Source organism: Lissotriton helveticus, chromosome 8 (assembly GCF_964261635.1).
Source record: "Lissotriton helveticus chromosome 8, aLisHel1.1, whole genome shotgun sequence".
Lineage (NCBI taxonomy): Eukaryota > Metazoa > Chordata > Amphibia > Caudata > Salamandridae > Lissotriton > Lissotriton helveticus.
In genome coordinates, this window is record NC_136069.1 from 1,265,310,499 (window position 1) to 1,265,335,063 (window position 24,565).

A 24,565-nucleotide genomic window follows, 5' to 3' on the forward strand; every position below is an offset into this window, starting at 1 on the left:
CCCCATACTAACCCACCACTAATTCAGAAACTTTGGGTTCCAGAGTAGTGTGCTACTCTCCAAAAAGTGCTTCAACACCTCATCATGGATAGTAAACGCTATATAAATACAATTACAATTACAATTACAATTACAATTACAATTACCATCACTTCGGTTCACCATTTCATTTTGTTAAAGGATACAAAAATGCACAATGCTTCCACAACGCTGACCAAGCACAATAAAAAACTCAAAAAACAATAAGAATGATAACAAAACTGAAAGTTCCTAGCAATCTTGCCATACGTCAGCAGTACAGAGTTTTCAGCCAAAAGCACTAAGCATGAAATAATTTGCAGTTTCATTTTTCATGCTATATGTAACGACTTACAAATTCAAATGTGTTACTCCATTTGGACGAATTTCTAAGACTGTAAACAAGATATACTTATGAACACTTATAACATGGAATTTGCTCACAGCTTTGCAAGTTATCCTGGCACAATCCCCTTTGTCCATCCTCCAACAAAAAATAAAACATATACAAAGACAATTGTTTTGGCATTTGCCCGATAAAAAGGTGCTCATAAGCTCCAACAGCCACATAGGCCAATTAACCAGCAGACATGCATGTTTCCCTTCAAAGAGAGTTTTAGTTAGTCGGCAATGGTGCAATTGATGGAGCAAGGTGGAAAAACTAAATTTTGTGTACCCCTTGTGAAATAAATGTTCCATAACATTAACATTTACTAACAGTGTGTTGTGGCGAAATAATCGACAAATAGTATAAGATGCACATACATGAACACGTGGGAACACTAATTTTTGCTTGCATGAAGCAATATAATCAACTAATTTGTATTGTTATTGTAATGTGAACTAATGCACAGCTTAAATATGAAAAAACACAAGATGAATGTGCTTATTGTACACGTTATTGTGCTGAAAAGCCGTCGGATATGTAAGTATAAATCACATTTATGTGGCTTACCTGCTAGGTAATAACTAATAGGGAAACATTAGTATGGTGGGAGGTAAACAGAAGGGCTTTAGTTCCATAATTAACATGAATTTGTGTTTGTTTCTATGATAGTTCCAAAAGTGGCCACTGAGGCCTACAAAATCTGGTTACTCTGGCTAACTGTGAGCAAGTGCTGGACTGCGCATGCGTGTCCAAAGCCTGCCAGCAAGAGTGAGCTGCCTGTATTTATTTATTTATTTATTTATTTATTTATTTATTTATTTATTTATTTGCTGGTTTTTATAGCGCTTGAATCGACTCCAGATGGAGTATCTCTGCGCTTTTTGGTGCCGGCTAAACTGAAGATGTGAAATTGGAGCAGATGCTAGATCTCATTTTTAAATAAAACAGTTTTCAGTTGCCTCCTGAATTTCAAGTGCTCAGTACACTGTCTTAGGGACAGAGGAAGTCTGTTCCATAGTGTGGGTCCTGTGATTGACAATGCTTTATTCCCATGCCTCGCTTTCTTGGCGCGGGGCACCACTAAGAGCAAATTGTTGCTTGATCTTAGCGTTCGAGATGGCATATAGGGAATAAATTTGTTTTTAAGATAAGCAGGCCCTTGTCCATGGAGACATTTGTGGATCAGGCAAGCTATCTTGAATTTTGTTCTTTGCCGGATCGAGAGCCAATGTAATTGCTCAAGGAGGGGTTTGGATGGAGTCCTTGGCGGGGCATTCAGAACCAGTCGGGCCGCAGTATTTTGAATGACCTGGAGCTTAGCCAGCACACCTTCATTTGCTGAAAGCAGCAGGCCATTACAATAATCGATCCGACTTAGCACGAGTGCCTGTACTAGCGTCCTCCTAAAAGAATCCGGCAGTAGAGGGAAGACCTTGCGCAGCAGGCTGATGGTATGGAAGCAAGAACCCGAGATAAAGTTGGAGTGCTGTTTTAGAGATAGTTCTTGGTCCAAACGGACCCCCAGATTTTTCACTATCTGCTTTGGTTCTGGGGCTGCTCCCAAGTCCTGTGGCCACCAATCTGGGGCCCATAGCATCCTGGCTTCTCCAAACAGCATGACTTCCGTCTTGCTGACGTTGCACTGAAGGCAATTGGAAGACATCCAATGTGCCACTGCCTTCATGCCTGATGAAAAGGAGTTTCTTACTTCAGCGGAGAGGGTTTTAAAAGGGAAGAGGAGCTGGGTATCATCAGCGTAGGATACTGGGATAAACCCGTACCTACGCATCACTCTAGCCAGGGGTGCCACATAAATGTTGAAGAGGGTCGGGCTAAGACACGAACCCTGGGGCACCCCTTTTGATATCTCCATCTCCGCTGAATGATATGCACCCATGGTGACAGTCTGGGTGCGCTCGGATAAAAAACTCCTTAGCTCGGATGGGAAGTTCAAGGCTGCTTTGCCCTGAAGTCAGGATGATTGCAAAAACATGGACGGTCAAGTCTTCTGAACGTGGGAATATAGTGCAACGTTGCGAGTCAAGGAAGTGACCAGGCCAAAGACTGTCCTAAACAATACCGCATTAAGATTTTGCTGATTCACCGTGAATATGATGTTGTAATGGTGAAGAGATGCTCACCCACCCAAATTGTCCAATCAGAACCCGAATTGGTGATGTTAGATACTTTTTAGGTAGATTAAGTTAGGAAATTAGTGTATAAAACCCCCTGATTTTGCTTAGAGGTAGTCGTTTTTCCCGAGTTTCCTCTCGAAGTGCTGACGGATTGCAGATCGATTCCTGGATGTAAGATACTTTAAGTTATTTCTTGTTTAACTTGCAGGACTGAAAGGATAAGATGAGGGTGTTAGTTAAGGATGTTAGGAGAGAATGAATTTGGAACTATCTATTCTTTGCTAAACTTTTAACTGATCTTCAAATAAATGACTATTTTCTGAGCTCTGAATAAAATAATTATTTTAGAGATAAAGTTTAAGATTTTACTGAATAAAGAATTAATTAAAGCCTAAATGTCAGACATATTAAAGTTTTGCTTTTAATAAAATTAGGAAAATGGAATATTAAAAGCTGGTCTTGTAATATTTCCTACGCCTGATTTTCTTTCTAGCAGATCCATTGCCACTATGGTGGTGTGTCTGAATAAAATTCATGTTTGTTAAAACCATGGTAAATTGTATAAACTATAGGTGTAAATAATAGCTAGTTAAATAGGTTAGACACTCCGCCAAATGTTACAGCATTACTCCTTTGCGTTTCACCAAAACCTTGAAACCGAGTTAAGTGAAAAGAGTAAGAGTGCAGTGTTATGGGCCCCACTGACGAATGAATGTGTGTTCTGAGGTTTCAGGGAAATGGTAAGTGTTGATTAGAAATGATTTTTGGAGTTCCGCTGTAGCAGTTATATCTTGGTAGCAGAGTAGTGGTTGCTAAGGAAATTAGCTAGGGGTTATGTATAAGGTACTATATAGAATTTTATGTACAGAATTATGACTAACATCTGTTGAGTTCGTATTACGTTATATGTAGTCCTGAAAAGGCTTTCAAGTGTTGCGTGAAGCTAGTGCCTCTGTCTGCAGGCAGAGGAAGTGTGGCAGGTAAAGTCGCACAGTGCATTGGTCTGTTTCAAAAAAGTAGTATCGTCGAATACTGCGGTGGTATTGTCGCATATCACTGTTTAGGGACATTAGGTGTGAAAGGATAAATGTATAGTGAAGACAGTTTATAAAATCTTAGCCTTCAAGCACAGGGATCATTGCGTATCCTGATTAAAACTTACTTCTGGGAGAGTAATAGGACTCAGCCCGAGCTTGATAGAAGGGTAAAGGAGTGGCGTCTACTTTACTAACGAAAGAGGAATTCTGAGGTGGGCTAGAGGTAAGCGCTGCCTACTGGTAATACAGAGTTCGTGTATATATGAATAGGGATTTCCGTATGAACGCATGTAAATGAAATTGCAATACGCGTTCTGGTGAAGCTCTGGGATTGTCTCTAAGGAGGTGAAAAAGATCTCAGTGCTTTCCTGGAGAAACAAGTTCATTATTGCCTGATAGAAGGGTAACGTATTGGGTAGTGCTACTTTATCGACGAGTCTAAAATTCTGTGGAGGTAAGCTTCGACTACTCCAGTTACAGAATACTTGTGTGATTGAAAATTTCTATCACTTAATTAGCGAACCAGGCAAATGGTATTGTTTTCTGTAAAGTTACTAACTGATTTAGTAAAATATCTTGTAAATACGGCTTCTTGAAAAATCCTGTAAAGGAGGGGTTAGTCTGCGCTGCAGAAGCCGGAGCGCTGGTGATGTCAAAAGTGTCGCGCCGGGATTGGTCCTCGTGACCAAGACAGAGTAGGTACAAAAGGGGATGATGGATGGAGCGTTTGAACAAATCAAACACTCACCCCCAGTCAACTGATCTGGGTTTAACCCATCACCATTCTTTAGTTCACTCAGCCACCCCAGTTCAGACATGGCTATATGCAAATCAGTCTGACCCTGTGCCTCGTGGGAACAGTCCAGCCCGAACTGCCAAGCCATGTCTTCCCTGGATCGGAAACAAGCATCCTGGAACCGGTTTCGGATTCATAATCCTCATCAGCCAGGCTATCTTGAATCTAGTGGCCAAGTGAACAAGGGACTCACGTCTGAGCATACCCTGCCACACTTAGGGCGAACAAAGCGATACAAAAGGGGATGATGGACGGAGCGTTTGAACAAATCAAACACTCACCCCCAGTCAACTGATCTGGGTTTAATCCATCACCATTCTTTAGTTCACTCAGCCACCCCAGTTCAGACATGGCTATATGCAAATCAGTCTGACCCTGTGCCTTGTGGGAACAGTACAGCCCGAACTGTCAAGCCATTTCTTCCCTGGACCGGAAACAAGCATCCTGGGACCGGTTTCGGATTCATAATCCTCATCAGCCAGGCTATCTTGAATCCAGTGGCCAAGTGAACAAGGGACTCACGTCTGAGCATACCCTGCCACACTTAGGGCGAACAAAGCGATACAAAAGGGGATGATGGATGGAGCGTTTGAACAAATCAAACACTCACCCCCAGTCAACTGATCTGGGTTTAATCCATCACCATTCTTTAGTTCACTCAGCCACCCCAGTTCAGACATGGCTATATGCAAATCAGTCTGACCCTGTGCCTCGTGGGAACAGTCCAGCCCGAACTGCCAAGCCATGTCTTCCCTGGACCGGAAACAAGCATCCTGGGACCGGTTTCAGATTCATAATCCTCATCAGCCAGGCTATCTTGAATCCAGTGGCCAAGTGAACAAGGGACTCACGTCTGAGCATACCCTGCCACACTTAGGGCGAACAAAGCGATACAAAAGGGGATGATGGACGGAGCGTTTGAACAAATCAAACACTCATCCCCAGTCAACTGATCTGGGTTTAATCCATCACCATTCTTTAGTTCACTCAGCCACCCCAGTTCAGACATGGCTATATGCAAATCAGTCTGACCCTGTGCCTCGTGGGAACAGTCCAGCCCGAACTGCCAAGCCATGTCTTCCCTGGACCGGAAACAATCATCCTGGGACCGGTTTCGGATTCATAATCCTCATCAGCCAGGCTATCTTGGATCCAGTGGCCAAGTGAACAAGGGACTCACGTCTGAGCATACCCTGCCACACTTAGGGCGAACAAAGCGATACAAAAGGGGATGATGGACGGAGCGTTTGAACAAATCAAACACTCACCCCCAGTCAACTGATCTGGGTTTAATCCATCACCATTCTTTAGATCACTCAGCCACCCCAGTTCAGACATGGCTATATGCAAATCAGTCTGACCCTGTGCCTCGTGGGAACAGTCCAGCCCGAACTGCCAAGCCATGTCTTCCCTGGACCGGAAACAAGCATCCTGGGACCAGTTTCGGATTCATAATCCTCATCAGCCAGGCTATCTTGAATCCAGTGGCCAAGTGAACAAGGGACTCATGTCTGAGCATAGCCTGCCACACTTAGGGCGAACAAAGCGATACAAAAGGGGATGATGGACGGAGCGTTTGAACAAATCAAACACTCACCCCCCGTCAACTGATCTGGGTTTAATCCATCACCATTCTTTAGTTCACTCAGCCACCCCAGTTCAGACATGGCTATATGCAAATCAGTCTGACCCTGTGCCTCGTGGGAACAGTCCAGCCCGAACTGCCAAGCCATGTCTTCCCTGGACCGGAAACAAGCATCCTGGGACCGGTTTCAGATTCATAATCCTCATCAGCCAGGCTATCTTGAACCCAGTGGCCAAGTGAACAAGGGACTCACGTCTGAGCATACCCTGACACACTTAGGGCGAACAAAGCGATACAAAAGGGGATGATGGACGGAGCGTTTGAACAAATCAAACACTCACCCCCAGTCAACTGATCTGGGTTTAATCCATCACCATTCTTTAGTTCACTCAGCCACCCCAGTTCAGACATGGCTATATGCAAATCAGTCTGACCCTGTGCCTCGTGGGAACAGTCCAGCCCGAACTGCCAAGCCATGTCTTCCCTGGCCCGGAAACAAGCATCCTGGGACCGGTTTCGGATTCATAATCCTCATCAGCCAGGCTATCTTGAATCCAGTTGCCAAGTGAACAAGGGACTCACGTCTGAGCATACCCTGCCACACTTAGGGCGAACAAAGCGATACAAAAGGGGATGATGGACGGAGCGTTTGAACAAATCAAACACTCACCCCCAGTCAACTGATCTGGGTTTAATCCATCACCATTCTTTAGTTCACTCAGCCACCCCAGTTCAGACATGGCTATATGCAAATCAGTCTGACCCTGTGCCTCGTGGGAACAGTCCTGCCCGAACTGCCAAGCCATGTCTTCCCTGGACCGGAAACAAGCATCCTGGGACCGGTTTCGGATTCATAATCCTCATCAGCCAGGCTATCTTGAATCCAGTGGCCAAGTGAACAAGGGACTCACGTCTGAGCATACCCTGCCACACTTAGGGCGAACAAAGTGATACAAAAGGGGATGATGGACGGAGCGTTTGAACAAATCAAACACTCACCCCCGTCAACTGATCTGGGTTTAATCCATCACCATTCTTTAGTTCACTCAGCCACCCCAGTTCAGACATGGCTATATGCAAATCAGTCTGACCCTGTGCCTCGTGGGAACAGTCCAGCCCGAACTGCCAAGCCATGTCTTCCCTGGACCGGAAACAAGCATCCTGGGACCGGTTTGGGATTCATAATCCTCATCAGCCAGGCTATCTTGAATCCAGTGGCCAAGTGAACAAGGGACTCACGTCTGAGCATACCCTGCCACACTTAGGGCGAACAAAGCGATACAAAAGGGGATGATGGACAGGGCGTTTGAACAAATCAAACACTCACCCCCAGTCAACTGATCTCGGTTTAATCCATCACCATTCTTTAGTTCACTCAGCCACCCCAGTTCAGACATGGCTATATGCAAATCAGTCTGACCCTGTGCCTCGTGGGAACAGTCCAGCCCGAACTGCCAAGCCATGTCTTCCCTGGACCGGAAACAAGCATCCTGGGACCGGTTTCGGATTCATAATCCTCATCAGCCAGGCTATCTTGAATCCAGTGGCCAAGTGAACAAGGGACTCATGTCTGAGCATAGCCTGCCACACTTAGGGCGAACAAAGCGATACAAAAGGGGATGATGGACGGAGCGTTTGAACAAATCAAACACTCACCCCCCGTCAACTGATCTGGGTTTAATCCATCACCATTCTTTAGTTCACTCAGCCACCCCAGTTCAGACATGGCTATATGCAAATCAGTCTGACCCTGTGCCTCGTGGGAACAGTCCAGCCCGAACTGCCAAGCCATGTCTTCCCTGGACCGGAAACAAGCATCCTGGGACCGGTTTCAGATTCGTAATCCTCATCAGCCAGGCTATCTTGAATCCAGTGGCCAAGTGAACAAGGGACTCACGTCTGAGCATACCCTGCCACACTTAGGGCGAACAAAGCGATACAAAAGGGGATGATGGACGGAGCGTTTGAACAAATCAAACACTCACCCCCAGTCAACTGATATGGGTTTAATCCATCACCATTCTTTAGTTCACTCAGCCACCCCAGTTCAGACATGGCTATATGCAAATCAGTATGACCCTGTGCCTCGTGGGAACAGTCCAGCCCGAACTGCCAAGCCATGTCTTCCCTGGACCCGAAACAAGCATCCTGGAACCGGTTTCGGATTCATAATCCTCATCAGCCAGGCTATCTTGAATCCAGTGGCCAAGTGAACAAGGGACTCACGTCTGAGCATACCCTGCCACACTTAGGGCGAACAAAGCGATACAAAAGGGGATGTTCCCATGAGGCACAGGGTCAGACTGATTTGCATATAACCATGTCTGAACTGGGGTGGTTGAGTGAACTAAAGAATTGTGATGGATTAAACCCAGATCAGTTGACTGGGGGTGAGTGTTTGATTTGTTCAAACGCTCCGTCCATCATCCCCTTTGGTATCGCTTTGTTCGCCCTAAGTGTGGCAGGGTATGCTCAGACGTGAGTCCCTTGTTCACTTGGCCACTGGATTCAAGATTGCCTGGCTGATGAGGATTATGAATCCGAAACCGGTCCCAGGATGCTTGTTTCCGGTCCAGGGAAGACATGGCTTGGCAGTTCGGGCTGGACTGTTCCCATGAGGCACAGGGTCAGACTGATTTGCATATAACCATGTCTGAATTGGGGTGGCCGAGTGAACTAAAGAATGGTGATGGATTAAACCCAGATCAGTTGACTGGGGGTGAGTGTTTGATTTGTTCAAACTCTCCGTCCATCATCCCCTTTTGTATCGCTTTGTTCGCCCTAAGTGTGGCAGTGTATGCTCAGACGTGAGTCCCTTGTTCACTTGGCCACTGGAATCAAGATAGCCTGGCTGATGAGGATTATGAATCCGAAACCGGTCCCAGGATGCTTGTTTCCGGTCCAGGGAAGACATGGCTTGGCAGTTCGGGCTGGATTGTTCCCATGAGGCACAGGTTCAGACTGATTTGCATATAACCATGTCTGAACTGGGGTGGCTGAGTGAACTAAAGAATGGTGATGGATTAAACCCAGATCAGTTGACTGGGGGTGAGTGTTTGATTTGTTCAAACGCTCCGTCCATCATCCCCTTTTGTATCGCTTTGTTCGCCCTAAGTGTGGCAGGGTATGCTCAGACGTGAATCCCTTGTTCACTTGGCCACTGGATTCAAGATAGCCTGGCTGATGAGGATTATGAATCCGAAACCGGTCCCAGGATGCTTGTTTCCGGTCCAGGGAAGACATGGCTTGGCAGTTCGGGCTGGACTGTTCCCATGAGGCACAGGGTCAGACTGATTTGCATATAACCATGTCTGAACTGGGGTGGCTGAGTGAACTAAAGAATGGTGATGGATTAAACCCAGATCAGTTGACTGGGGGTGAGTGTTTGATTTGTTCAAACGCTCCGTCCATCATCCCCTTCTGTATCGCTTTGTTCGCCCTAAGTGTGGCAGGGTATGCTCAGACGTGAGTCCCTTGTTCACTTGGCCACTGGATTCAAGATAGCCTGGCTGATGAGGATTATGAATCCGAAACCGGTCCCAGGATGCTTGTTTCCGGTCCAGGGAAGACAAGGCTTGGCAGTTCGGGCTGGACTGTTCCCATGAGGCACAGGGTCAGACTGATTTGCATATAACCATGTCTGAACTGGGGTGGCTGAGTGAACTAAAGAATGGTGATGGATTAAACTCAGATCAGTTGACTGGGGGTGAGTGTTTGATTTGTTCAAACGCTCCGTCCATCATCCCCTTTTGTATCGCTTTGTTCGCCCTAAGTGTGGCAGGGTATGCTCAGACGTGAGTCCCTTGTTCACTTGGCCACTGGATTCAAGATAGCCTGGCTGATGAGGATTATGAATCCGAAACCGGTCCCAGGATGCTTGTTTCCGGTCCAGGGAAGACATGGCTTGGCAGTTCGGGCTGGACTGTTCCCATGAGGCACAGGGTCGGACTGATTTGCATATAACCATGTCTGAACTGTGGTGGCTGAGTGAACTAAAGAATGGTGATGGATTAAACCCAGATCAGTTGACTGGGGGTGAGTGTTTGATTTGTTCAAACGCTCCGTCCATCATCCCCTTTTGTATCAAGACAGAGTAGGAGCTGATTGGTGCATCACGGAAAACAGCGAGAGCTATTGGTTGAGCACTACAGTGACGTATCTTGTTCTAATTGGTGTGCTAGTGCAAACCGCGCTGTGATAGGTTGGTGTTACGGAACAGCAAACAGGGAAGGGCGCAATCTTTTGAAAGACAGAGAATTACCAGAAAAATATCTTATTACTATTATGACGACGACAAGAAGAAACCTTCATGGTTTAAAAAGTTGAAAAACATGTTTGGAAAAGACAAAGAGGTAGTTACGAGAGAGGGAAAAATACTTCCTTCGCCAAAAACACCTGCTTATCATATGATGTCGAAATATGGTTACCATACGTGTGTTTGGTTGGAGAATTGGGTACGGTATACCAAGGATGACGGTGTGTTAGCTTTTCCAGAAGGAGGATCATTTGATTTGGCAATTATGAGAAATCTGAGAGACAGAATGATGATGCTTGAATTGAGACCTAGACCAACTCAGTTTGAAGCATTGGTTAAATGGGAAGATGAGATGCATGAACTAGAAAGCGAGAGGTTAAGCAAGCATATCAGACCAAGAGGTAGAGGTCAAAATTTATGGGGAGAAACACATGAGAGTAGAATGCGTAAATGGAGAAATGGTAACATGTGTGATGGCATGTATCCAGTTAGACTAGTGGAAGAATATGAAGGACGGAAATGTACAGAAAAGAAAAAGAATGTGGAGACAGGGAACCAAGGTCATGGTGAAAGTGAATCAGAGGATGCTGTATTGGAAGAAATATTAAATAGGAGACCGCCACCATATCAGCCAGGTTTTTTATGGACTACCCCGAATGCTCCAATAGCAGATGAGAGAGTTAGTGAAACTCCGAGACTACCATCACATTTCCGAGAATTCCCTGAAAGAGAAGAAACGTGATATATTCCAAGTACACCGATTGGGGAGGCTACAATTATAGGTACTCCTGTACAAATAAATGATTCACACAGAACTGGGCTAAGTACAGAAAACAAAGTAATGTACAGCCAGATATTTCTGATTATGAACGTTCTGCACATGAATTGATTCAAAATCTTATGAAGAATATGGAAGCAGTAACTGTCCCAGTGACAATAGGACCTGGAATACCAGTATTCGAAAATCAAAGAATAAAAGAGCCAAGTTTAACCATTCGATTGCGACAGAGTCTGCAGAAAGTAAAAGAGAATATTTATCCTGATTTGTCAGAAATGAGGCGGAATATAAATGTGAATCCACCTGAATTGACTTTTAATCAGAGTTCATTATGCAGATACTCGACGGGAGCAGAATCTGACTCTGCAACCCCAGAGAGAAGTGTAGATAAAATAGATCTAACTCAAACACCTGTAGGACCATCAGATAAAGAATTGAGTGATTGAATTAAAACTTTAAAATTAAAAGAGCAGGAATCAAAAGTACTGGATGTAGCAAAATTAAAAGTAGACATGGAAGAATTAATCATTAGAACTATTGGAACAGACAGACTAAAAACATACCAAGATGATGAACTTATGTTTTTGTGTAAAAGCATAACATGGAAAGCCAAATGGTGTATGATCAGTTGGAAGAATTAGCGAGTGAATATGTAATAGAATTTTCAAAAATAAAATCATTACAGAAAACATATTGAGTAGATTTTGCAGAAAGAGACATTGAGAACACGAATACTGCTGGGATGTTAGCACAAATAAAAGATTTGATTGTGTTGTTGCGAAAATGGGGAGACGTAAGTAAATGGAGGGTTGAGTGGGCAAAGAAGAAAGAAGAGAACAGTGACAAATCCATATTAGCTTTTCCAATCAGAGAAAAGGAAACAGTGACAACTGAGTTTCCCATGACAGAGATACCTGGAGGAGGATATGTGCATGTTTCTTGGAGCAGACAAGATATATTGTCATTCACAAATGATTTTCCTAGGTTGAGAGAGAAACCAGTGGAATGGTATCGACAGGTAGACAGATTTGTAAAAGTGTCAAAAGTTTTATGGATCGATTTGGATGGACTGTTTGACATAGTGGTGCCAGTAGACCTATGGACAGAATGCAAAATATCTGTAGATTGGCCAAGGGAAGAGTATCCCAGAGATAAAGTAACAGGAGCCCCATCACCAGATGTAATGCGAAACTACGAACAAGTGATAGTATGGCTGAAAAATAAAATACCTCCAAAAGAAACTGATTGGGTGAAAATAGACAGGACCACACAAGAGCCAAAAGAAACATTCATTCTAAGAAAGATTGTTGTTAGTTTTCAAACAGTATAGCGGTTATGAGGAGCTGAATGAAAAGGACATGAGTCACTTTATATATATATTTGTATATGGTTTGAGACCAGAAATTTCAGACATGATTAGACACAGCATGATAGGATGGCAGTCGAGCTCAGTAGATAAAGTACTGAGACAGGTAAAATATTGCAGTGAAGAAATTGAAGCAAAACAGAAAAAAGAGAAAGCCATGTGGGCACAAGTGAAAGTAGCAGAACAGCAAGTGGCGCAAATGGAGAGTAAAAATACAGGGAATCAAGGTAGTTGTAAAGGTAAACCTAAATTAGTAGGGAATATTGATGAATTGAAGAAGAAATTTCCATGTTTCAATTGCTGCAAGTTAGGGCATTGGAAGAAAGAATGTAAATGTCCACCTAGACTTATTGGAGAAAATACATCATTGAATCCGCAGGTGCAGTTTGAGGTAAATCAACCGCAACCGCAACAACAGCAGATAGCAAATCATCAAAGTCAGGTGCCGCAACCGCCACTGCCATACAGTGTAAACCAGCAGAAATACAGTGCAGAGACAGGATTCAGCAGAGGTGAACAGGTAAAAAGACCGCAAAGAGTGAATGCGTGTCCTCAGTATTGCATTACAAGAGGAGGATGACAGTGAGCCGGATAAAAGTTTCTGACGGTGCCTGAGAGAGGAAGAAGAGTGTGTACTTGGAGCCACTCTTGAGGTAGATCAGTCAGGTCCATTTGTGAGTGAAAAGGTGAATGATGTAGAAATAAGTTTCCTAGTGGACACTGGTGCTTCTTGTTCTACTGTTAGATCAGTGGAAGTTCAAAATCTTCCTCTCTCGGGAGAGACCATTCAAGTTGTAGGTGTAGCTAACAGACAGATAAAAACTCCCTTGACAAAACCAGTTGAAATAGAAATTGGAACTTTCAAAGATATGCATCGATTTGTGGTGTGTGATAGTAGTCCTGTGAATTTATTGGCTAGGGATATAGTGTGCAAGATGAACTGTGCCATATATTGTTCACCGGATGGCATTGAATTGCAAACTCCAGATAAAGATATTTTGTATAAATTGACAATGTTCATGATTGAGGCAGAGCAGGATAAGCTATTTCCTGTTTTTGATGAAGAAAAGATTCCTGTTGAATTGAAAGAGGCAGTGAAAGAAGGAGTACAGGATTTCACTGGAAAAGATTTAGGTTTGATGAAAGGTGTTGATCATGTGAAAGTTACAGTAAAAGAAGGTGCAAGTTACCCAAATATACCTCAGTATAAGATGACTACAGAAGTAATTGAAGGAATAACTCCAGTGATTGACAAAATGATTGAGCAGGGAATACTGAGAGAAATAGAGAGCAGTCCTTGTAATTTGCCAATTATGGGATTGAAAAAGCCTAACGGAACATTGAGAATTGTGCAGGACCTTAAAAAGGTTAATAAAATTGTTGTCCCATGTTGTCCGATTGTTCCGAATCCAGCAGTGATTCTGTACCAAATTTCTCATGATGCAGAATGGTACACTGTGATTGATTTGTGCAATGCATTCTTCACTGTTCCATTGCATCCAGAAAGCCAACCAATTTTTGCATTCTGATTCCAAAATCGTATCCTAGCATGGTATAGAATTCCGCAAGGGTATACTGAGAGTCCATTGATTTTTAATCAGCTGCTAAAGAAATCATTAGAAAACTTGAGCATGCCTGGAGAGTCTGTGTTAGTACAATACATTGATGATCTTTTGATTGCATCAAAAACAATGGATGCGTGTGTAACTGACACCGTAGCATTGCTGAATCATTTGGCAGAAGAGGACATAAAGTGTCTCCATCAAAATTACAGTTTTGTCAAAATGAAGTACAATATCTAGGTCACAAGATTGCTAAAGGAATCAGACAAGTTACAATAGAAAGAATCAAAATGATACAAGGAATGCAGCCACCTAAAACTCAAAGACAGGTAGAATGTTCTTGGGAGTGGTAGGTTATTGTAGACAGTGGGATAGTGGATTTTCATTGATTGCAAAACCATTACAGAGACTGACAAAAGTAGACATCAGAGATCCCATTGTTTTGACCAAAACAGAGATGGAAGCATTTGAACAGCTGAAAACTAAACTATGTGAAGCACCAGCTTTAGGAATGCCTGATTATGAGAAAGAATTTGAACTGTACTGCAGTGAGCGAGAAGGATGTGCATTGTCAGTATTGGTTCAGAGACATGGAAAATTGAGAAAACCAATTGCGTATTTCTCGGCTGTTTTGGACCCTGTTGCAAAAGCTTTGCCAGGTTGTCTGAAAGCAGTACCAGCAACTAGTGTAAGTCTGGAGCAAAGTGAAGGAATAGTGATGGGATTTCCTGTGAGGGTATATGTGCCTCATTCTGTGGAGATTCTCCTCACTAGAGCAAAAACACAGTATGTGACCAACAGTAGAATGACCCGTTATGAGAAAATAATTTTGGGAGCTGAGAATGTGACCATTACCAGATGTGTGAACGTTAATCCTTCGACATTGTTACCTGACACCATTGAGGCAGAAGTGAAAGGTGAGCTTGATCACAAATGTTTGGATGTTCTTGAATACTGCACAAAACCTAGGCCAGATATCAGAGATGAACCTTTACCTGAATCAGATTTTGTGATGTTTGTGGATGAATCATGCCTGAGAACAGAGAGTGGTGTTCTAAGTGCTGCACATGCCGTTTGTACTGTGGCAGAAGTGTTGGAAGCATCTTGTCTAAAAGGAATTCATTCTGCTCAAGTAGCAGAATTAATTGCTTTGATACGAGCATGTGAATTAGGAAAAGAGGTGAAAGTAACTATAGTGACTGACAGTCAATATGGTCATGGAGTTGTTCATGATTATGGACAGCTCTGGTCCCAAAGAGGTTATTTGACCTCAGCAGCAACACCTATTCGGAATGCTGAATTTGTGAAAACAGTAATAGAGGTGATCCATTTACCTGAGAAGATAGCTGTTGTGAAATGTTCAGCCCATAAAAAGAGTGAGGATACATTGCCCGTGGAAACAATTATGTGGATGCAATTGCGAAGCATTGTGCGAAAAATCAAATTTCAATCAATCGAGAAAAGCTCAAAGAACATGTTCGGAGTCCTTTATTGCTAACTACTGTAGTCAAGATTTGGCAGGAAGTGAAACAGATACAGGAGGAGGCAGAAGCAGAAGAAAAAGATATTTGGTTAAAAGCAGGCTGCAGACAAAGAGAGGAAGATGAAATCTGGGTTTACAAAGGTGAAAGACCATTAATGCCCAATAGCATGATCTCAGACATGGCCCGAATGTACCATGGTCAGGCCTACATTGGTAGAGATGCTATGATTCGTCTATTTAGACAGACTTGGTATAATCCCAAGTTCAGAATGATTGCCAAAAGCCTGTGCCAAAGATGTTTCGTATGTCAGCAATTCAATCCAAACAGAAGAACTATTGTAAGCTTGGGAACCATAGGACGGGAGGGTGGTCCATTTACATGAGTTCAGATGGATTTTGTAGAGTTGCCCTCATGTAATAGGCTTAGGTACATTCTTGTAAAAATCTGTTTGTTCTCCCGATGGGTGGAAGCTTTCCCCACGAGAAGGAACGATGGGTTGACTGTTGCTAAACAGTTTTTACGTGAGATAATACCACGTTTCGGGTTCCCGGTGACAATTGAGTAAGACCGAGGCCCTCATTTCCAAAATGAACTTATGCTCTGGATATTCGCCAGAAGCTGCATTGTGCTTACAGACCTGAGGCTTCAGGAGTAGTGGAACAGGTGAATGGAACAATTAAAAACAGAATTGCAAAAATGTGTCTGGCAACAGGACTTAACTGGCCCGATGCCTTGCTGCTTGTCTTAATGACACTAAGAAGCATACAAGTGGCCTTCCTCCCCATACAGACCGGATTCGTCGCAACACGTCCGCTGCTGCAGCGGGGCTGTCGCCAACGCCTCCCCAGGGTCTCAGGAGCAACGCAACGCTTGTTTTCCACCGCACCAGCTTCTGCTTTTTGGAACTTTGTTGCAACTAAAAGGTACTGTGAGTAAACGTGACGCAACTGTGAACTTTTCACGCATCAGTAGAGAATTCTATTGCAACGTAGAGAATTCTATCGCAACCTAAAGAATTTTAACGCAACCTTAAGAACTCTTTTGAAACCATATTCTTGAACTGTGTATGTTGGATCTTTGTCGTTTTGGTCTTGTGTAGTTTAGATTAAAATACCTTTATTTTTCTAAACTGTTGTGGAGTCAGTTTGTGGTGTTTTCACTGTGTTACTGTAAGTGTTGGTACAAATACTTTACGCATTGCCTCTGGTTAGCCTAGACTGCTTGTGCCAAGCTACCTAGAGGGTGAGCAGGGGTTATCTCAGAGGGTTATCTCCTTGCCCTGACTAGAAGCAAGGGTCCCTATTTGGACAGTGGTACCTACCTCTGCCAACTAGAGACCCCCAGATCTAACAACAATGATATGAGTTTGTGCATGTGAGCACGTGTGACATGGTGGTCATTGATATTATATTTACCGATATTCTCATTATTATGCATACAGGTGTCACATCATACATCAATTTTGCATTCACTGATATTGAATTCATTATGAGTGTTTAATTTGCATTGTACATTGACATTGGATTTACTGGTATTTACATCATTGTGCGTGTTTAATTTGCATTGTACATTGACATTGGATTTACTGGTATTTACATCATTGCGCATCCATAGATTACAGTTTACATCAATATTGCATTTATTGGTACTGCTACTGCTATGCATACATACATCAGGGTATACATTGCTATCATATTTATCAATCTCAAAACTTTCGTAATTATTGGGCTCCTTAGGTCACTCAGTGCTTCTGGGGCCATAAGGTATTTTTCCAAATGTCCTAAAGAAATATTCTGAACATTCCCCTAGCTGTATTTCCCCAATATCGAAGTTTATATATTTACTCAAAGTGCCTTACAAGGCGATTTTAGCATTGAACATTATTATTAAGAGATCACTATGCCACAAGTTTATATTTAACTTTAGACAAACTGCAACCATTGTACATTTTATATTACAGCTGGGACAGATGAAGTTAGCAAGAGAGAGGATATTGCAACTACTCCCAGCTTAAGAGTGCAGCCGTTGTAGCTTGGGTCTCCACCTGGCCATTTGCCAGTCCCCCATACCCACACCTTTTTGAGTGTCAGCCTAACTACAGCTGCAGCCTCATCTTGCCCTCCACCCCTGTCCCCCTCGCAAGAGCTAGAACAGGAAGGGCCATAGCCTTTCCAGCTCATGGGATGCCATGTACATGAAGTCTTGTGAGAACTCCTGAGACTTCGGGAAGTGCATGTGTTCTGGCAGCCATTTTAGGGCCGCGGGTATAAATACCGCACTCCAAGCATAAGGCCTAGCTTAGCCTCATTAGTGTGTGGAGATGCTTTGCCACTCCTGCAGCTGCCAAAGAGCCCTTGAAGGCAGATTAAAGCTGTCTTGTAGCTTACATGGGGAGCTTTTTGATCCAAGGTGACTTCCCCTTTTTGGCATATTGACCTGCTTCCAGCACCTTAATCCTCGGGACGTCACCTGACACAACAAAAAAAGGACATCACGTAAGAAGCATTGAATGCTCTTTGAAACCTCATTAGTCCTTTAAAAGAAACATCAGGTTAGTGCACTAATCTTGCTTGTTTATTTGACGTGTTAAAGGATGAAGAAGCTGATTTTAAGGATTCTCAGTTGGAGAACCAGCTGCAAAACCGCTTGGATTTGCAAAGGGTAAATATGGATTTGGTAGCATAGCAGGCAGGCTTGGAACAAGCATAGTAATATTATTTTTTTAATAAAGCTCAAAGGAATCTTGGACAGGGCTGGTATGTATCCTTCAGGGAAAAAAAATCAAGGGGAAGGGAATTGTAGCCTAGATACATTAGACATCAAGAGTTGAATGTTTGCATAAAGTCTAAAGTATGCATATGTTCTCATTGTAGGAAATGATTTAGTGCAATTAAGGAAATCAGTGATGTTTTTAGTAATATGTTTTTCATTACAATTTTTTAGATTTCTCCAAGAAGTGATTGGAACCAAGTTGACCAACTCAGTGGTCATTTGAAGTTTAAATCGCCCCATAGAAACCTCATTAGTCCTTTAAAAGAAACTTACAAATAGTGCACTAACCCTGTTTGATTTTTTAACACATTAAATGATGAAGAAGCTGATTTAAAGGATTCTCAGTTGGAGAACCTGTTGGAAAATCTCTAGGATTTGCAAAGTGTAACTCTGGATTTGGTAGCGTAGCAGACAGACTTTGAAGAAACCGAGTAATATTTGTGTTTTAATAGAGCTCAACATAATCTTGGACAGGGCTGGGATTTATACTCAAGGGAAAAAAATCAAGAGAAAGAGAAGCCTAGAGACATTGGTCATCAAGAGCTGAATATTGGCAGGAGGTCTAAGGTATGCATATTAAGGAAATCAGTTATGTCCACAGTAATATGTTATTCATTACTATTTTCTGGATTATTCCAAGAAGAGATTGGAAGAAAGTTGCCCAACTCAGGGCTCATTTGAAGTTTGAAGCGGCCCTTTAGAATACTCCAGGGCAAGTTCACGGTGGATGGCTACATATCCAGTATTCTCATCTCTGTCCATTTCAACCCCCTTCCCCTCTGGAATATCTGCCAGTACACAGTAGCATTCTTAAGACTAAGAGTTATTTTTGAGTGCTACGGGTAGAATCACATTGCCCCTGTTGAATCCCTGGAAATTCTGGTCAGTATCACAGGAGAAGTGTATGTGATAATGGAGGAGGAGAGGCAGGCACTAATCTGAAGGAAAAAAAGAGGAGAATAACGTTTGAACCTGTGTGTCAGCCCTTCTTCAGCTGAAGACCACATAGAGAATTACACCTTTGTTGATGCTTTTGTTGTACTTGGAAGGGTCTATACTCAGGATCAGTAGGAGGCAAAGTGAATTCAGAAACTCTGCTCCAAAGGATTCCACCAAAGAGACTTACTTTGTCATTTCAAAGTTTTATATTCATTCAGTAAATATAATTACCACTACAGGAGTACATTGGTACCAATCACAAGTAAAATAGTATGCCCATTGCACATAAATTGCCTAAAGAAACAGTATAAAAGCCAAATCGATATAGCATAATCAAATAGTAAAATCATTAGCCTGAACAACATTGTTCTCTGCACAGCAAAACCAAAGTGCGTTAAGTGAGCTGCTTGCCAATACATTTCAGTCTTCTTATTGGGTTTTGAACAATACAAATAATTCATGTATACAGAACTACACATAATAAAACATAACATTCTGTGGTTAACAGGAACAGAAAATTAAATGTTGCATGGAAATAAACACATTGTCCATTGATTTCTGTCCAGACATTTGTGCTTTCAAAATACAAAGACAAAACTCTATGATTTTCTGTGCAGGTATTCATTACATACCCTCTGAGATAGATTTCATTAATTTATTTCTTTGTACAGCATTTTTATGCATGTAGATCAGGCTGGAATGATGGTCCCCATAAAATATAACAAAATGAGAACATTTGCACTGCTATCAAAACACCAGTGTTGACTTCATCCTTGCAATGTTAAATCTATTAGCTATGGAAAGATATAAGAGGCAATCAAGCTAGGTAATTTGAGCTAATGTATGATTTTTTTTCTATTTTACAGGGAAAGAATTATAAGTGGATTTGCCATCCAATTTTAAGGACTTCTGTGTTAGCAACTACAAAATGATGTTACATACATTTCTAATTTACTAATTAGCTTTCTCACATTTAGGTGAGTTTTAAATTGCTATATTTTGAGTTTTACTCAGAAAGAATAAATATTCTCTTGACATCTTAAATCCGTGTGAAGAAAGTTCTGTACCTAACTGGCAGTCCCAGAGAATGTCATTCCCATTCATTCCTATAGGAATGATCGGGAATGCATTCCAAATTTGCGATTACCAAATTGGTAATCGCAAATTGTGAATGCAATTGCAAGGGCGCCAGGGGGCCTAATGTCCCCCTGATGCACCCCCCAAAAAGGTAAATGTGCACATGTGGCGCAGACACATGCTCCTTTGAAAAATTTACTTTTGTGCATTTTTTATGGATTTTCACATTACCATCAACTTGAAGGTGATGCTAATTTGCGAATTCTAAATGCAAAGTTGCATTTTGAAAAATGCTACATGCATCACATTTAGGGAATCGCAAATTGCGATTACCTAAATGCATTAGCAAATCAGGTAATCACAAAAATTGCGATTACCTATTTTGTGAATGCAATGCCGTTGATGCATCGGAAAAGGCATTTTACCAGTGACAAACTGGCCAATCCTGTGAATCGGCCTGTTGGCGACCGGTAAAATGCTTGATGGATGTGCTCCTAAATTCCTTGCTACCTTGCTCGAGTGTCTTGGAGGGCTGGGGGGTCATTGTCTGGTGATTGACAGCAGGGACGGGTAATGTCTAAAGGTTCGAAGTGCGCATTTCAGGTTGGATGGCTGTATTGTGATGGCCAGCCGACATGCGCACTTGTGGCCTTTTGAACCGGTGCTGTGTTAAGAAGCTGTGGGAACGCAGATGCAAGCCCCTAGCCTCCTAATAAGCACTGGGATTGCTTGCCTGAACCAATCCAGTCACTGCTCTCATGCTGTGGAATATTACAAACAACATGAGAGCAGGATCTAGATTGGTTAGTTTAGATAGCTGCAGTTTGTCTAGGGGTCCACGCTACAAAGGGTGTAAAAGTGAAAACTGAGTTCTTTGCAGGAGTTCTCTGCACAGCAGCTGCCTCAGCTTGCATGTTTCTGTACCTCAATGGCATCACTGCTGCCACAAAGATCCGCACACTGGTATCAGAATTGCAGGCACATGTGGAGCCACCTAGTTTTGCTCTATCCTTTCACGTTTTGCTAGGCCATATATATATATTTACATTACACCTTATGTACTCATGTGGTATAATTATACTAATGAGATATAGTCCACCAAAGGTATAGAAGGTGCATTTATTGTGTGTTTGAAACATATATGTGTGCATACTACTGTGTTTCCTTTTCAAGAACTATCTTGATTTCTAATATTAATCTTTTATAGGTTTAGATTGTAAGGTATTGCGCTAAAATGCATCTAATGCAGTGCATTCACCAGGGAGAGTAAGAATGAATCATAAGAGTGTTTAATGCTTTCTTTATACATTGTGACCAGTTGTCGTTTTTGCTTAAAATGACATGTATTAGTTACTGTGCAACATATAAGAGTAAAGCACAATATAGCTTGAATAATTATTAAAGATTTCATTTATTGGATTATATGTAGGTTATGGAACTAATATGTTTTTAAAAGAAAAATGTTGTTAGCATGATTGTGGGCTTTAAGCCTACAGTCAAAAACAGCTAATACTAACGTCATAGTTGCTTTTATGCATATTTCTCTTCTGCAGATGCAGAGCAATAGTGATCTTTAGTTAGTGAAAACCACATTGTATTTCAGCGATAGAGAGCCAAGAAAGAGCAGGCAAGGTCAAATGATTTTAATGAAGAACAAAGGGAGTGTTACCAGTGGGTACTATTAGACGAAGGTGGTAAGCAAGGACACTTTGGAAACTGAGGGGCATATTACCAACAAGTAGCAATAATTATCTCTAAATAGGCTTAGCGACAATTTTTTTATCGCTGCCTATCGCTGGATATGTTAGCGGAGAAAACATGCTATTAGCAACGTTTTTCTCCATTGTGCTAAAATATCCAGCGATAGCGGCGAAATGCGTGAATAACGCTGAGAATACAGCGATATTCACGCATTAGCGACGAAATGCTCTTAGCCATGTTATCCACCTCCCATTGGATAACATGGCTAAGAACTGGTCTGGGCAGGTGTTAGTATTTGGAGATATTCGCGCTTAGCGTGAATATTTCCATCGCTACGCCTGCCTTGCTAATAGGCGTTAGCGATGTTAGAGACTGCTCTCAGTCGCTAACTGGTTGGGTACGCCCACTTTGCATTTCATTAGCGATAAACATCGCTGACATGCAAAGCGGGCCCCAAACCGCTCGCTATTTCCTAAAAGCTGTCGCTAACATCAGTTAGCGACAGCTTGCTAGTAGGGCGATAGAATTATCTGTGCTTCGTGGCCGAAAACGGCCGCTAAAGCGGCGATAATTGCCTATCGCCCTGCTAGATAATATGCTCCTGAGAGTGGAATATGGGAGTTGTGTTCAAGGCACAAAGTTCTTTTCTGGGAACAGGAAAACATATTATCCTGTGTATGGGGTCATGTTTTCTCAAATATTCTTTATGCATTTTAATTAGTGAACCCACCTTGGGTTTAGTCAGATTCCCTTTAGACTTAGAGGGCTACAGGCATCTTTTGACATCTCTGATTGTGTGGCTTAATAATATACATGACTCTTTTCTTATAGAATTCTACAGAGCTTCTGATGCTGACACCTTTTTTGCTATTTTGATTCAACAGGGTTTCCCCCATCCTTAGGTTATTGTAGGGTTTAGTAGATGCTGCAAATCTTTTCCATGTATGGGGAGAAGGCTCAAAACCATTTGAAGAGTCATCAAATTCTTTGCCCTATTTTTTGTATTGCTGCTACTGAGATCCTTACATGCTCTTTGTTGTTGAGGACCAATGTTGCGAGACACTTTGGTCTTCCTTGGATCATTTTTTTCTTTCATAGTATTTTCTTAAGAGTAATTTATATTAGTCTCGCTTTGAGTTTGTAATAAGTATTTTAACATCAAGATTATTGACTCAGACGTTTATTATGTGGTCCTACTGATTACACTGCACTTTAAGATTTAAGTTGTTGTTTACCCCTTTTCCTCTCAGGGCACTAAAAAAGTTTATTGACCAAAATCGAATTGGAAGGAATGGCCTAGAGTGTCCTCACATGCAAAGAACTCGGAGTAAGCAAAATGTCCTAAAGAAACTGGTGGTGGAACAGGAAATTGTGCTCGTAATACTTTTTTATCATCACACTGAGAGCAGAGCAAAGAAAAAGCAGAATTCAGAGGAAAAAGGAGAAAGAGTAAGATTACTTTGACAAAGGGAATGCACAGACGGGGATCTTTCATTTCCCTAAAGGAGTGAAGTTTGGTATCAAGGTCTTAAACCTCTCATTATTGCTTGCTGGAAATGAGTTATTCTATGGCCCACCACTTTCGAAAAGTCATCATCCACCACAGGTAAATTGGTTGTTGTAGTTTTAGTGCTTTGAAAGTAAGGCATGCAAGTTTGAATGTAATTCTTGCCTCCAGCAGTGCAGGCTCCTCACAATCAGTGTTATGTGACTAAATTTGCTTGAGCCCATAGTCAGCTTGCAGGTGCATGCAATAGTGCTTCTATAGGAGCCAAATAGTTTTAAGATGCTATTAAGAGGGGTGTATCTCTATATTCAGACTTAGAAATGACCAAACATTGTAGGACAGTATAGAAGTCTGATTGAGTTAGATGGAGGTTAAAGCCTTACAAAGCAAACAGTGCCTCACTGGCTGTTTTCATTGTTAAATCTGTATATGTTTTCTTGGTAAGATTTGAATCTACCTGAAAACTAAGAGATTTAACTTCTTTGGAAAGTTTAGGTGAAAATCAGTCAGGTTTTAAGTCTTCAACTATGTTAGTTTCAAATTTCTGAATGTTTCCAGACATCCACTTTTAAATGTTTGTAAGGCAGATTCTAAGAATGATTATGACCAAGGAAGAACCAATTTGGAGTTTGTGGATGCTCTTGAGTGTAGGGCAGAAGCTTGGTCAGTTGTATGAGCTCTTTGTGAGAAAGCAAGCTCAACTGCCCTTGTATACGCTCAATGTGCTACACTGTGCGAGCAAAGCACTTGCCTGCATGTCTTAGGCTGCAAGCATGCAGGCCCAAAACAAAATACCAGAAATTTGTATTTATATCCACAATGCTCAACAAGTTAAATAATCCATAAGGATAGCTGGAGGGAAGAGAGGCCTTGTATAGGAGGTATTCAATATGCTTTGGTGCTCTGGAACCACCTTTCTTCAATAACTAATTAAAGGTTTTCTCTTTCTATAAAAATGTGTCTGTAATGCATAGATTAAATATGGATACTTTTCATGTGAAAAATAGAAAATAATCACATTTGAAGTATATTAAATTCTCAATGCCTGCAATGCCCTAAACCAATAATCAGCTAAGAAGTAATCCTTAACTATGAATTTGTGGATTTATGGTGATTCGTTTAAGGGTTTATTTATTTAGGGGCCTTTTACCAAGGCTAGAGATAT